The following is a 16,693-nucleotide window of genomic DNA, read 5'->3' as shown; positions in this document are numbered from 1 at the left end:
CTACCCATCACTCGTTGCCCCACCTCTCCCCAACAGATAGGAGTCCGACACCTTCTCCCATAAAGGAGCTCGAAAGGAGGCATACCGATACTGGAATGGTGGCTGTTGTTGTAAGAAAACTCAGCCAAGGGTAGATATGTTTCCCAACTTCCACCGATGTCCATAACGCATGCTCTAAGCATGTCCTCGAGCGTCTGAATCGTCCGCTCACATGCCCGTCCGTCTGTCGGTGGTAGGATGTACTGAAATGCAATCTCGTACCCAACTCCTCATGAAACTTCTTCCAAAACCTGGAAGTAAAGCGCACATCCCGATCTGACACTATCGACGTCGACACTCCATGTCGGGCTACCACCGCCCTTACATATACCTCGGCTAATTTCTCTGCAGAAGAACTCTCACTAATAGCGAGGAAGTGAGCGCTATTCGTCAATCGGTCCACTATCAACCAAATTGCGTCGACACCTCACGCGGCCCTCGACAATTTGGTGATAAAATCCATGGAAATCTGTTCCCACTTTCACTGGGGAACCTCCAATGGCTGCAGCTTGCCATGAGGACGCTGGTGCTCAGCCTTAACCCGACGACAGGTCAAGCGCCTCTCGACTACCCAAGTCATGTCCCTCTTCATACATGGCCACCAATAGTCCATCTTCAGGTCCAAGTACATCTCACAGTCATAGTCTTTCACCACATCCAACCACCTCCTCTGTCTCATATTCAATTTGGGCTGATCCATGAGGTACTTCAGGCTCTTGTGGTCCGTGTATATAATACACCACACGCCATATAGATAGTGGCGCCAAACCTTGAGGGCGAACACCACCGCCCCTAACTCCAAATCATGGGTGGGATACCTCGTCTCATGAGGTTTCATCTGCCTCGACACAGATGCTATCATGTGACCCCTTTGCATCAACATTGCACCCATCCCTGAGATAAACGCATCGCAATAAACCACAAAGTCCTCCACTCCCTCTGGAAGGCCTAACACTGGAGCTTCGCATAATCTCTGGCAAAGGGTCTCAAATGATGCCTGCTGCTCAGGCCCCCAAACAAAAGTAACACCCTTCCGGGTCAATTTGGTGAGAGGAACTGCAATCTTGGAGAAATCCCTGATAAATCTCCGATAGTAACCGGCCAAACCTAGAAAACTCCTGATCTCGGATGGGGATCTCGGAACCTCCCATCGCATGACTGCCTCAATCTTGGCCGGGTCGACCAATATCCCATTCTGATTAACGAGATGTCGTAGGAACTGAACCTCTCGTAACCAGAAATCACACTTGGAGAATTTCGCATATAGCCTCTCCGATCTCAAAACTCCCAAAACCTCTCTAAGGTGCTCCTTGTGCTGTTCTCTGGATCTCGAGTACATAAGAATATCGTCGATGAACACGATCACCGATCGATCCAACATGGGCCTACACACCCGGTTCATGAGGTCCATGAACGTCGCTGGTGCGTTGGGGAGCCCGAAGGGCATCACTACAAACTTATAGTGCCCATAACGAGTCCTAAAGGCCGTCTTCGGAATATCCTCCTCGCAAACTCTCATCTGATGATATCCGGACCTCAGATCAATCTTGGAGAACCAAGATGCCCCTGCAACTGATCGAACAAATCGTCGATCCTCGGAAGTAGATAACGGTTTTTGACCGTCGACTTGTTCAACTCCCGGTAATCAATGCACATCCGGTGCGAACCATCCTTTTTCTTGACAAAAAGGATCGGAGCTCCCTACGGTGAGCTACTCGGTCTAATGAACCCTTTCCCCAGCAGCTCCTAGAGCTGACAGGATAACTCGTGCATCTCTGGTGGCGCAAGGCGATAGGGTGCCTTGGCAATAGGTTCCGCACCCAGAATCAAATCAATTCGGAACTCCAACTGCCTCTCGGGAGGCACACCCGGTAACTCCTTGGGGAACACATCAGGAAACTCGCATACTATCGGAACCTCAAATACAGATCTCGGTCTCTCTGACACAATTCGCGTATCCATCACGTACGCCAAGAAACCCATACAACCCTGCTGCAAACGCTGCCTTGCCCTGGCGGCAGAGCAGAAAGCTGACCCAGATCTCGTACCCTCGCCATACACTGTAAGCACTCCCCCACTAGGGTCTCTTATAGTCACTAACTGACGCTCGCAGTCGATCACTGCTCCAAAACAGCTCAACCAATCCATGCCCATAATGACACAGACATCTCCCATCGCGATCGGTATTAGGTCGATCGGAAACTTGACGCCAAAAATTTCCAGCACACATCCTCGGAACACCTCAGTAGCAAAAACCGCATGCTCATCAGCTATAGAAACCCTCAGAGGTCGACTCAACGCCTCACACTGGATGCTAATGTGACGACTAAAGGCTATGGATACGAAGGATCGACTCGCACCCGAATCAAATAACACTAAAGCAGGTACATAACTCACAAGAAATGTACCTAAATATAGCTTAGGATAATCATAAAAGAAGCGCAGAGCAAATAAATGGATAAATAGAGGAATACATACCAGCCACAACATCTGGTGCTGCGCGGACCTCCTCCGCTGTCAGCTGGAAAGCTCTTCCACGAGCCTTCGGAACCTCGGCCTTCACCGGCCTAGCATCAGTAACACGCAATGCAGCAGGAGTGGAACCCTGGGCTGATCCCTGAACAAGCTGAGGACACTCGGGCTTCCGATGGCTGGTCTGATTGCAGTGGAAACAGACTGCAAAACCCTTGGGGCAATCCTTCGCCATATGCCCCTCCTTTCCATATTTGTAGCAAATCCCTGCCCAACAAGATCCCTCGTGACTCTTGCCGCACTTGTGACAAGTGCGGCCCTTCTGGCCTCCTGGCCTCCTGGTCTCGGACCAGCGAGTTTAGCCCGCTTGGCTGCCGACTGCGATTGTGCCGGTCGCCGGTCTCTCCCCTAAGACTTCGCGTCCTCCCTCGCCTGGGTCTCCAGATCGATCTCTCTCCTCCTGACATTCGCCTGCAGCTCAGCGAATGTACGGTAAGACGAGTTCGCCACGAACTCTCGAATGTCCCTCCTCAAAATGCTCGAATAACGACTCATGCGTGCCTGCTCAGTCGACTCATGCTCAGGGCAGAACAACGCCCTTTCGTGGAACATTTGAGTAATCTCAGTCACCGACTCTGTCTTCTGTCTGAGGGACAGAAAATCCTGGGCCAACTGTTCCCTCTCCACCGGGGGAACATACTGTAATGCCCGTGCTTCAAGGCTAGGCATTAATATTGACATGATAGTCTAGGTTAACCTTTGTGACTCATTTTGAAGAAATGAAAAGGAATTATGTGAATATTACGTGTTTTATGTGTTTTATGCTTAATTATTAGGGTTTAATTAATTAAGACTAAAAATGAGCGTCGAAAATAAATATTAGATAAAGTCGATATTTATTAAGAAAGTTGTAGTGGTCGTGACAAGGATTACAAATATATAAAGAATGTCGAAATCCGAGTTATAACGAAGAAGTTATGAGCTGTCGAAGTTTCGCGACAAAACCTGCACGATGCCGAAGGTCGTAAAAAGTGAGTTTTTGATAAACTAATTTTTAGCCTTAGTGATCTAAACGAAAGTCATAGTGTTCGTTAAACCGAGAGTAGGTATAAAAAGAACGCCTAAATCTGACTTCGTATGAAGAAGTTATGATTTTTCAAAGTTTCAGCTTAGCAGTAGACAGCTAAAAACTCGAATTTTAGATCGAGTGATTTTTAGCCGACACGACCTAAATGAGAATCGAAGGTCTCGTAAATAGTAGTTCAACGGTAAAAAGACAGACGAAAACGGACGTCGGATGAAGCAGTTATGAATTTTTAACGGATTTCCTGTCCCGGTCTGTTAAAAATAATAATATAAAAATTAAATTCAAAATTAGCCGACGAAGTCTAAATGAAAGTTGTAGAGCGTAATTTTACCTACGCGTGCATATAAATAACGTCAAAAACGGAGCTCGTATGCGAAAGTTATGGATTTTAGAAGTTTTGGTGCAAAAATCGAGAAATATTGTCAAAACCGGGAAATTTCGCATACGTGGACTTCGGCCACGTCACCTTCGCTGCATGTGTGTCACGTATCTGAAATATGCTGAGTCATCCGAAGCCGTGGAAGCATCCGAGGAGTGACGCGTGTGCAGAAGAGAGTCCGACGCGTGTTGCCTTTATCCATCCGAGCTTCGCAGGAGCCACGAGCCACCCACCTCGGACCCGGACTTCGGTCCAATCAGGACCCTCCAGCGAGGCCCTCGCATGCGCAGCCCACGTGCGAGCCAGGTGCTGCCTCCTTCGGATCTGCTGCCGCGTGGCCTCCTCTCAACCGTCCGATCAGCAGCTCACAAACTATAAATAGGAGGGTGCGAACCCTCCCGGCTAGAATTTAAGAATTGGCAATTTTGGCCCCTTTTTCAATATTTTCGCTATTTTCACATCCCCCGAAGCCCCGATATCGATTATAACCCCCGGAATATGTCACGAAGTGCCCGAGAAGCCCGAAAAATTTATCTTTTCGGTTTTGAAGCCCGACCCTCGCAGAGCCCGGTTTTTAAATAAAACTCTTGGTTTTATTCGAAATGATCGTTTTAGGAAACGAATTGCTGCCCGATTTTCATTAAATCAGGTGGGTGTGTAGTTACTTTCACCTTACACATAGATATGAAGTATTTTACATATAATACGTGTTGTGTGAATATATATTGTTTGTTTATTTGAGATGGGTGTTGAAGGAATGATTTATACAGGTTTTTAAATAATTTAAAATGTATATGTATTTTTATCTACAAAAAATGTTGGGTAAAACATGGGTAGATGAAATAGTGGGTGTGATGAAAGGTGAGTTGGATAAATGAGATGATTAGTAATATTGATCATGAGTTGAGGGTGAGTTGTGAAATTTGAGAGAATCACTTACCCAAATGTTGGCCCCCGTCATTCAGCAGAGTATGGATGACAACCATGGACTATTCTAGACGGTTTGTGGAACACTAGCAGGCCTGCAACCTGTAGGTGTGTGAACTATATGTTCATCTGCTATACTCTAAAAACCCATTGACATGTATTGCAGGGGGGAATACCTGTGAATAATATTGTCGATAAATGAGAGCTATGTACTTAGCACATGTTGAATAAACCTTGGCACCTATGGACTTAGTTCCTGTTGTATAAACCGTGGTGACGAGGTTACTTCGTGCCTATTCCTTAGGATGAATCCTTAGGAAGGAGTGATAGTTGATTCTTAGGGTAAACCCTTAAGAAATAAATAAGATAATGGGGTTGGGGTAATTTGGTTGATTGTTGATGTTTAAGCATAATAAATTTATTTATTGTGGGTTGAAAACCGTATATGCTCACCAGGCTTCCAAGCCTGACCCACTCAGCTTTTTATATTACAGGTAGTGGACCTCGAGCATAGTCGGATGATGATGATGAATGATTTTTGGATTATAGGCCAGTAGTTGTAAATAACTGTTGTAAGGCTTATAATGTCTTGTTTATGCTTTTGATCTATATCGGAACATGACATCCCGAGGTTTTGATATGAAATGAAAATATATATATTTCATAAAGAAAGGTTTTGATAAATTTTTATCATGTTTTGTTTTGGGAACAAATTCCGCAACATCTTTTAAAAGGATTACTCTGATTTTATTTTAAAAAGCATAAAATAAATCGGTCTTTTCTGGCCGAGAAATTAGGGGATGTCACAGTTGGTATTAGAGCATTAGTTTAAGCGAACTAACAAATTGTAGGATTTCTAGACTTAAACTTAGAATGCTAAGTGATGATTGTGAGATGAGTGTCTACCATATTTTAGACACGAACACTAGTTTATTTTAGGAAAGATGCCTAAAATGCTTTTACGTGCTAAATGCTATATGTTTGCCATATATGCCATTATTTGTTCGGATCTATGGTCTGTTGCCGACCGGATCTGGAAAGCTTATGTGTGTAGGATTCTAAACGTATGACTACGATATTAGAACTAACATATAAACGTTTCGGAGTAATAACGAAGATTTAACGTCTATCGAAAATAAAGATCTAAAATCACCTACGATTGGTGTATAGATCGAAATGGCGAGTACACAAAGTGAATTCGGAAACGATAATCCGCAGCCTGAGCCAATCACGATGGCTGGGGTGCAGGAAATGGTGCGTACGATGTTGGATCAACAGATGGAAGAAACAAAACGTTTACTTCAACAAAGTAAGGATGAACTTACTGTGCCAGTACGTCAGGCATCTGTTCTTGAGGCAACTATCTGGGTTGCTAAGTCTATTGAAGAAATGATCAATGACAGGACCGCCAACGTGGTTGAAGTTGTCAAGAAGAGGAAATTTGAGGGGTCTTCAAGGCCCAACAAGAGTGTACGATTTGAGGTAAAGGAAAATGGTGCGGGAAGTGCAAAAATAAACACTCTGGGAATTGTGGCGGGAAGGTGAAGTGCTTTAGGTGTGGAGAAATAGGGCATTACATCAATCAGTGTACGATTCTCAAGGGGGTGTGTTACGTATGTAAGGAAGAAGGCCACATTTCTAAGGACTGTTCGAAGAAAAATGAAGTGACAAGGCCAAGTGCACCGCCAATGCCAAGGGAATTTCAGAATATCCTTGACAAAGCAAATATCAATGCTTGGAATTAGAAGTAAAGACTTGATACCCAAAGATCAAGTTGTGAAGTAGTAATGTGAATAGTAACAAGTGGTTTAGCCTATTAGAGGCATAGTATACGGTAAACTTGAACCTTTGTGTAATCGTTTCAAGGAAATAATATAAACCCTGGTTTTGTCATCTGATGAATTGAATGACTATGTGAAATTCTTGTATGGTGATTTGGTGAACTGCGAGACAATACTTGGGACGAGTATGAGTAGGTGTGAATGGTAGTAGAGGCCTACACGACCGGAAGCACAGGACTCGTACTTGGATCAAGGAAAGTCACAAGGTTACCAAGGAGCTATTAATTGATTCCGTCTTGTTCTAGTCTGTCGTTACCATCATTTCGGTAATGACTAAGAAGATGATTGTTATTCCGACCTTAGAGGTCATATCGAATCGAGTCCGACTAAGATGAGTATGTCACATGGTTCAAAGAACCAAATTCGATGTAGCATTTGACTTAAGCCAGAAGATTGAAGTGAAAAATGATCAAAGCGATCAATAGAAGTATCGCACTCATTGTTAAAGAAGTTAGTAGTTAGAAATGATACATGTTGAACTATGATTGTATCACATTAGAACATGAAGGAAGGTATAGTTTGTTCCGAAATTTGTCCCTAGGAGATCTGAGTCTAAGTAGTGCATTATACAATGAGAGATCATTAGAACATGACTCATCGGTCTGTTACAATAGATGAAGGAAAGTACTTATTCTAAGAAGAAGAAGGAGTCCTCAATAAGGATTTATTTTGTAACTTGAAGGTTACGATTGAAAGTCCTACGAAGATCTGAAGCTTTTTAGGATTAGTTGAATATTACCGAAGGTTTATCCAAGGCTTTTCTTCGATCGCGACTCCATTGACAGCTTTGACCCACAAAGGAGCTGTTTATACTTAGAATGAGAAGCATAAGGGAGTTTTTGAAAAGTTAAAGAAGAAGTTGTGTGAAGCTCCGATTCTTTCGTTACCTGAAGGAGTTAATGACTTAACAGTTTATAGTGATGCCTCTGGAGTTGGGTTAGGTTGTGTTCTGACCCAAAGGGATAAACTGATAGCGTATGCATCGAGGCAATTGAGAGAGCATGAAAAGAACTACCCCACTCTTGATCTGGAGTTGGCAGCGGTAGTATTCGCCTTAAAGATATGGAGGCACTATCTTTATGGTACTAAACGCAAACGTTACACTGATTATAAGAGTCTTCAATATCTCTTTAATCGGAAGGAATTGAACATGAGGCAACGGCGCTGGCTAGAATTACTCAAGGACTACGACTGTGAGATACTTTACCACTCTGGTAAAGCAAATGTTGTTGCTGATGCTCTCAGTCGGAAGGTAAATCTTGAAAAGAAAAGGACAAGAGCATAGAGAGTTGAAGATGTCTCGACAATTGGGGAAGGTATAAAGAAAGCTCAAGAGGAAGCTTTAGAGAAAAATAACCGAAAGGAAGGACGTTTGGATAAAACGTTGGTGTTTGATACAAACGGTCAATGACTGAAGGTATTCAAAGATAGGATTTGGGTACCTAAGACAGGAGGAGTAAGAGATCTTCTGATGGAAGAAGCTCACAAGACCATGTACTCGATTCATCCTGACAGTGCAAAAATGTATAGGTATCTAAAACCCTATTACTGGTAGCCGACGATGAAGCTCGATGTTGCTAAGTATGTGGCCGAGTGTGTAACTTCTGCTAGGGTTAAGGCACAACATCAGAAACTGTATGGGAGTTTAGAACCTTTACCTGTACCCATGGGTAAATGGGAGGACATTACCATGTATTTTTTGACTAAACTGCCCAGAACAAGGAACGGTCACGACATGATTTGGGTGGTCGTTGATCGCTTCACTAAGAGTGCGTATTTCATAGCCGCCAACGAGAAATGGTCTATGGATAAACTTGCGAATTCTTACGTGAAGGAAATTGTGAGGCTTCACGGTGTTCCGTTAACGATTGTATCCGATCGTGACAACCGTTTTACCTCAAGGTTTTGGAGGAATCTATAAGAGGAATTGGGTAACAAGTTGTGTTTGAATACCACTTACCATCTGCAAACCGATGGTCAGAGCGAACGAACAATTCAAACGTTGAAGGATATGCTGAGAGCATGTACCCTGGAATTCCAAGGTAAATGGGATGAACATTTACCTTTAGTAGAATTTTCCTATAATAATAGTTTCCACTCAAGCATCAAGATGGCACCTTATCACTCTTTGTATGGAGAAAAGTGTCGAACGCCGTCATGTTGACTGGAAGCTGGGGAAAAGCAGTTTATGGGACTTGAAATAGTCCATTAGACTGCTGAAAAGTTGAAAGTGATTATGGAAAGGATGTTAGCTGCTTAAAAGAGCTATGCTGACAAGAAAAGACAACCGATATCATTCGAAGTTGGAGATTCGGTTTTACTTAAAGTCTCACCGTGGAAGGGACTTATAAGATTTGGTAAAAGGGGAAAGTTGAGTCCAAGGTTTATTGGACCTTTTAAAGTTCTTTAGAGGATCGGGAATCAAGCTTACAAGCTAGAATTACCGGAAGAACTGGAGGATATTCATAACACCTTTCATGTGTGTTATTTAAGAAAGTTCATGGGAGATGTGCCCGACATAACTCCCATTTCTGAATTAAGGTTGGATGAAAACAAGAGGTTGATTGAAGAACCTGAGGCAAGCGTTGATCGTAAGACTAAGAAGTTGCGACGCAAGATGGTCGATTTAGTGCTTGTGCGTTGGAAACATACGAATAGGCCAAATCTCACCTGGGAAACGGAGAGTGACATGATGAGTCGCTACCCGCAGTTGTTTGGTGATATGTGATTCCGGGGACGGAATCATCCTAAGGGGGAGAGAATTGTAATGCCCATGTTTCTAGGCTAGGCATTAATATTGACATGATAGTCTAGGTTAACCTTTTTGACTCATTTTGAAGAAATGAAAAGGAATTATGTGAATATTATGTGTTTTATGTGTTTTATGCTTAATTATTAAGGTTTAATTAATTAAGACTAAAAATGAGCGTCGAAAATAAATATTAGATAAAGCCAATATTTATTAAGAAAGTTGTAGTGGTCGTGACAAGGATTACAGATATACAAAGAATGCCGAAATCCGAGTTATAACGAAGAAGTTATGACCTGTCGAAGTTTTGCGACAAAACTGGCACAGTGTTGAATGTCGTAAAAAGTGAGTTTTTGATAAACTACTTTTTAGCCTTAGTGATATAAACGAAAGTCGTAGTGTTCGTTAAACCGAGAGTAGGTATAAAAACAACGCCTAAATTTGACTTCGTATGAAGAAGTTATGATTTTTCGAAGTTTCAGCTTAGTAGTAGACAGCTAAAAACTCGAATTTTAGATCGAGTGATATTTAGCCGATACAACCTAAACGAGTATCGAAGGTATCGTAAATAGTAGTACAACGGTAAAAAGACAGACGAAAACGGACGTCGGATGAAGAAGTTATGAATTTTTAACGGATTTCCTGTCCCGATCTGTTAAAAATAATAATATAAAAATTAAATTCAAAATTAGCCGACGAAGTCTAAACAAAAGTTGTAGAGTGTAATTTTACGTACGCGTGCATATAAAGAACGTAAAAAACGGAGCTCGTATGCGAAAGTTATGGATTTTAGAAGTTTTGGCGCGAAAATCGAGAAATATTGTCAAAACCGGGAAATTTCGCATACGTGGACTTCGGCCACGTCACCTTCGCTGCATATGTGCCACGTATCTGAAATATGTTGAGTCATCCGAAGCCGTGGAAGCATCCGAGCAGTGACGCGTGTGCAGAAGAGAGTCTGACGCGTGTTGCCTTGATCCATCCGAGCTTCGCAGGAGCCACAAGCCACCCACCTCGAACCCGGACTTCGGTCCAATCAGGACCCTCCAGCGAGGCCCTCGCATGCGCAGCCCACGTGCGAGCCAGGTGCTGCCTCCTTCGGATCTGCTGCCGCGTGGCCTCCTCTCAACCGTCCGATCAGCAACTCGCACACTATAAATAGGAGGGTGCGAACCCTCCCGGCTAGAATTTAAGAATTGGCAATTTTGGCCCTCTTTTCAACATTTTGGCTATTTTCACATCCCCCGAAGCCCTGGTATCAATTATAACCCCCGAAATACGCCACGAAGTGCCCGAGAAGCCCGAAAAATTTATCTTTTCGGTTTTGAAGCCCGACCCTCGCAGAGCCCGGTTTCTAAATAAAACTTTCGGTTTTATTCGAAACGATCGTTTTAGGAAACGAATTACTGCCCGATTTTCATTAAATCAGGTGAGTGTGTAGTTACTTTCACCTTACACATAGATATGAAGTATTTTACATAAAATACGTGTTGTGTGAATATATATTGTTTGTTTATTTGAGATGAGTGTTGAAGGAATGATTTATACAGGTTTTTAAATAATTTAAACTGTATATGTATTTTTATCTACAAAAAATGTTGGGTAAAACATGGGTAGATGAAATAGTGGATGTGATGAAAGGTGAGTTGGATAAATAAGATGATCAGTAATATTGATCATGATTTGAGGGTGAGTGGTGAAATTTGAGAGAATCATTTACCCAAATGTTGGCCCCCGTCATTCAGCAGAGTATGGATGACAACCATGGCCTATTCTAGACGGTTTGTGGAACACTAGCAGGCCCGCAACCTGTAGGTGTGTGAACTATATGTTCATCTGTTGTACTCTAAAAACCCATTGACATGTATAGTAGGGGGGAATACCTGTGAATAATACTGTCGATAAATGAGAGCTATGGACTTAGCACATGTTGAATAAACCTTGGCAGCTATGGACTTAGTGCCTGTTGTATAAACCCTGGTGACGAGGTGACTTCGTGCCTATTCCTTAGGATGAATCCTTAGGAAGGAGTGATAGTTGATTCTTAGGGTAAACCCTTAAGAAATAAATAAGATAATGGGGTTGGGGTAATTTGGTTGATTGTTGATGTTTAAGCATAATAAATTTATTTATTGTGGGTTGAAAACCCTATATGCTCACCAGGCTTCCAAGCCTGACCCACTTAACTTTTTATATTACCGGTAGTGGACCCCGAGCATAGTCGGATAATGATGATGAGTGATTTTTGGATTATAGGCCAGTAGTTGTAAATAACTGTTGTAAGGCTTATAATGTCTTGTTTATGCTTTTGATATGTATCGGAACATGACATCCCGAGGTTTTGATATGAAATGAAAATATATATATTTCATAAAAAAAGGTTTTGATAAATTTTTATCATGTTTTGTTTTGGGAACAAATTCCGCAACATCTTTTAAAAGGATTACTCTGATTTTATTTTAAAAAGCATAAAATAAATCGGTCTTTTCTGGCCGAAATATTAGGGGATGTCAAACATACTCATCACGGAACATCATCACAAATCTCTCCCAAGTCACTGCAGTATGCTCTGCAGGAGTAAAGCTGGCTGTCGCAAATTTCCACTACTCCTTCGCTCCCAAACGAAGCTGGTTCAGCGCGAACCGCACCCTCAAATGCTCTGGCCATGAACAAGTATAGAAACCTCCCTCGATATCCGAGATCCACCTCATCGCCGCAATCGGATCCTGAGCCCCATCAAACTCTGGTGGCTTCGTGTTGCTGAATTCCCGGTACAGCAACGAGTCACCTCCCTGTGGTCTGGCAGCAGTGAGAGCTGCGGTGGCTGCAGCAGCGGCGGCCTCAGTAACAGCACCATACCGCTCATCGAAAGTCTCAATCAAAGTGGTCTTAATAGACCCAAACATCTCCGGGATCTCCGCTCGAATAGCTGCGGCCACCTCCTCGTGAATCATCCTACGAAGCTCATCATCAGTAGTCCCACTGCTCCCGGGGTTGTGGCGTGTACCCACCATGATGTCTCTGAAACACAACACAAAATCATCAGAGTCTCGCTCGAGTATACTCGCACTCGCTCACTCGCTCCTTAGCACCCTAAGGATTTGTACTTAAGCTGCCTGCCGATCCGGTGCTTTCAGTAGTACGGGACCAATACTACCTTCCACACCAAGTCCGCAGTCACCCGAAGTCCTCCTCCTAGGATTCTAATTCACAAATACTATACATCCCACGATCCACAGACTACTCTCTCGGAAGACTCCTCTCAATCTCACCTAGGTATCTCTTCCTAGATTATCTCTCGACTCAAAACTCAGAACATACTTAGAGCGAATAGCAGGTAACACTGTTCAAGAACATCTCCTAGGCTAAGGCATCACAAATCAGGCAGGTCTAGCCCTATAATATGAAATACCTAGCCTAATTTCTATCATGCAACCCTAACAGAACATTTCATAAATATCTCATAACACAAAGTTAGGGTATCTTGGGAAATCACCGTTCGGGCTCTGGCTGATTGTACACACCGCTCCAACTCGTTTTCTCTTTAAGCTCCTTCTCATTTTTAGAAAAATCATTTCTTTTGAAAATTTTGCTCAAATCCTCAGTTTGAGTCCAAACACACCCGGAGGTGCATTCGAATCCCTCAAACCAAGGATCTGATACCAACTTGTAACACCGAAATTTTCAAACCAAAATTTTCATTTTTAACATAAAAATCACATATCATATTTCCCAAAATCTCAAGTATCAACATTAGTACAATTTATTTATCAAAAGATGTTTATCACATAAACCAGGATCCTCCAAAATATATCTCCGAAGCGAGTGTGTGTACAATCAAGTCGGGGCCTTCCCGCGATCATCAGAATTACCTGAAACACATAACACATAACACGGTAAGCATAAAGCTTAGTGAGTTCCCCAAAATACCACACATACAGCTCATTAGCCACTCGAGGCTATATCACTGTAGGACCCTCCGGTCAATGTGTCTGAGTGGGACCTTCCAGTCCCACGGTTCGTTGGACCCTCTCGTCCGGTCTGTAAAGCTCCGCATAGCATAAATCAAAAAGACATAATGCACAACATACAACATAAAGCAGGATAACATAATACTCAATGTAAGCACATAAGACCCTCCGGTCACACATAAGTACCACTGTAGGTAAAGTATAGTGAGAAGACTCACCTCGTAAGTAAGCTGAGTGAATGAATACTCTCGCACACAAATCAGCAGTCTAACCTCCTCCTAATCACATAAGATAAGTTTATCTAATTAACTCTTAATATTGCACATTTCGCTAAGTTATCTCTCTTTCTCTCTCTCTCTCTCTTGAAGTGGGAAAGGACCATTTTACCCCTCCATGGTTTCCCAAAGACAGGGTTGACCAATCCTAAGCCAACAGAAGTCAAACTCGAGTCAACAGTCCATGTTGACCTTACTCGTCGAGTGCACTCATGGAACTCGACGACTCTACTCGTCATTCCCAGGATTACTCAAAAGTCTGACTTAACTCGCCGAGTTGACCCGTCAACTCGCCTAGTTGTTGTACGATCTTATCCATCGGGACAACCGCATCCGACTCGTTGAGTCGGCTTCTTGACTCGGCGAGTCCATTCAGACTCATCTCTCATTCAGTCGTTTTCAAGGCAGGGAACTTCCCCAAACTCTGGATCTACACTCCTAAGGCTCATCTATCACGTAAAGTCACATGCTTTACGTTCATGCATGGCATTTTTAGCTTAAAATGTCAAAACACACCCCAAAAAGGGGGTTTCACTCAAGATCACTATTATGGTTGGATAAAGCAGGGACTTTTGGACTCTAGGGACCTCACATGGTCCAGATCTGAAGTTCAACCCTTTCATTGAGCATGGAACCCTCAAGGTCCTCATATTTGGGTGGAAAAACCCTAGGTTCATAAAATCCTAAGATCTATACAATAAAATGAGAAAGGTGAAAGCTTTATACCTTTCCCAGAAGCTTTAAAGTGAAGCAACCTCAGATCTAGCAGCACCCTCTTGTCCCTTGGCCTTGAAATCTTCTCTTCTCTTCACAAAATGCACCAAACACTTACAATTAGCAAAGCACTCTCTCTCTAGGATCACAGGTCGTTTAGGGTTTTCTCTCAAAGAAGGGTAGCCGCAAATGAGGCTATAAGTGCCTTTAAATAGGCCCTAAACCTGGGGATTTAGGGTTTCTCATCCCAGCGCCTACTCGGTGAGTCGCCTCTCGGACTCGTCGAGTAGGTCATTAAACCCACGTGTCCATTCGCGATATTACTCGACGAGTTGTAGCACCAACTCGTCGAGTCATTCTATAAACTTCAAAAGTAAATAATCAAAATGATGTACCTGGGACTCCGGATGTTACATAAGATCAATGTCTGCTTGCTAATAAATGTTCAAGTCTAGCCTGGAAAGACCCGTCATGTCTTAGATAATGTATTCAGCAAATGATCAAGTCATTTATTGAGCAACGAGAATAACTGATCAAAGTAAAGCTAATAAATGAAGAACAAGAAGAATGTTTGAAGTAAACTTAATGAGACTAACAAAAGTGAGTGAAAGATCCGTAGTTTACTCGTATTGAATACTGTTATAAATAGGAGTGAATATTACACCGAATTAACTGAAGTGCTTACATAGGACCGGACAAAAGACATGAGTCTGACATTCTGATTGTCCAAATACAACTATAGACTTAGTCCTATGAAACGTTACATCAATACTAAGACAAATATAATAAATGCACAAAAGACAAAACAACTTCACTCCGGATCAGCATCCATTCCGGACATAAGAGTCAGCTCCGGAATGTCTTCAGTCTTCACGTCTTCTTACCTGGTCCGGACAGATTCCGGACCACTCTCCTCTTCGGAACATACACTTCGGAATTGGTACTTAGGATTGCTAGAGGTTCACTTTCAGATTCCAACAAAGATCCGACCTGGAACACAGCATATGCACCCTACTATCTCTCTATACCCCTTTATATGTTAGTCATATGCTGTTCCCTCTGCGTGACTGGAAGACATCCGACCTGGGATAAAACATATGCAACTCTATATATATCTTCTCTCTCAAATAATTGAGCACTCACCTAAAGTAAGGAGTTCTTTGGAAGTTCTTGATTATCGAGGTATGTAGGGAAGTGGGGAACACGTTCTAGTGCATCTAAAATTGAACCATTTAAATGGTTGTCTGTAGATCTCGCTGTTGAATTTAAGTGGACAACAATATCCTTGGTCGTCGTCAGCTAAATGGTCCATTTAGGAATATAGGTGCAATGTGTTGTCATTTGTAATCTGTCCAACTTGTCAATATCCATTGTGTTTAAGTGGATCAAAATACCGGTGATTGACCAGATCTAAACATACAGGTGTGTGCTGATAAACGATATTGAATTGCTTGACAACTTTGATCCCAAAAGTCTTAAATTTAGTTATTATTTTTGTTTTTGTTAAATTTCTTTGTAGTTTTCTTATATGCACAAATTTAGGGGGAGAATTAAAAAAATTAAAAATCAAACAAAAATCAGAAAATTCAAAAATCCAAAAAATGTTTTGTTTTACTTTTGAGTGTATTTTATTTTTATTTCTTAGTCATTTTTTATTGTGTGCTAAGTTTATTTTTAGTTTTTTTTATCTCAAAATTTCATTTTTCTTAAAACGAGAACTCAAAGGAAGGAGAGACTCAAGGAGAATTCAAAGGAAGAAGAGACTCAAGGAGACTGTATTGGAACTTTCTGAGCCAAGGTTACATCCTTGAACAACTGTGGTGAGAAGGGTTTTTTCATAACTCTGTGATCCACAGGGACTTTTTAGTCATTTTTTACTTTTCAAGGCGCAATAGTGATCATTGAAGAATTTTCATTCGAAGGAACAAGAAGTGAAGATTATTTTTCAACATTCAATCTTTCAACCCCAGAAGCAAGGTGAAGTTGTACTTGAAGTTATGTGACAGATTGAATTGAAGCCTCCTCAATCAATTTGTTGCTATCTATGAACCTGTTGAAGTGATCCATAAGAATTGGTCTCTCTGTTATTCTCTCTGAATATTCTCAAAGCTGCAAGTGCTGATTTTCAAGAATCCTTACAAGAAGCCTCCACAACCAATGTGCGTTCAAAGTCAAATTTTGAAGAAAAGTCCAACTGTTCAAGATGAAGTCATTCATTCAGACATTCATATGTTCATCT

The sequence above is a fragment of the Lactuca virosa genome, chromosome 7 (assembly GCF_052849685.1).
Source record: "Lactuca virosa cultivar CGN04683 chromosome 7, Lactuca_virosa_CGN04683_v6, whole genome shotgun sequence".
In the NCBI taxonomy this organism is placed as follows: domain Eukaryota; kingdom Viridiplantae; phylum Streptophyta; class Magnoliopsida; order Asterales; family Asteraceae; genus Lactuca; species Lactuca virosa.
This window is presented reverse-complemented; position numbering follows the sequence as displayed.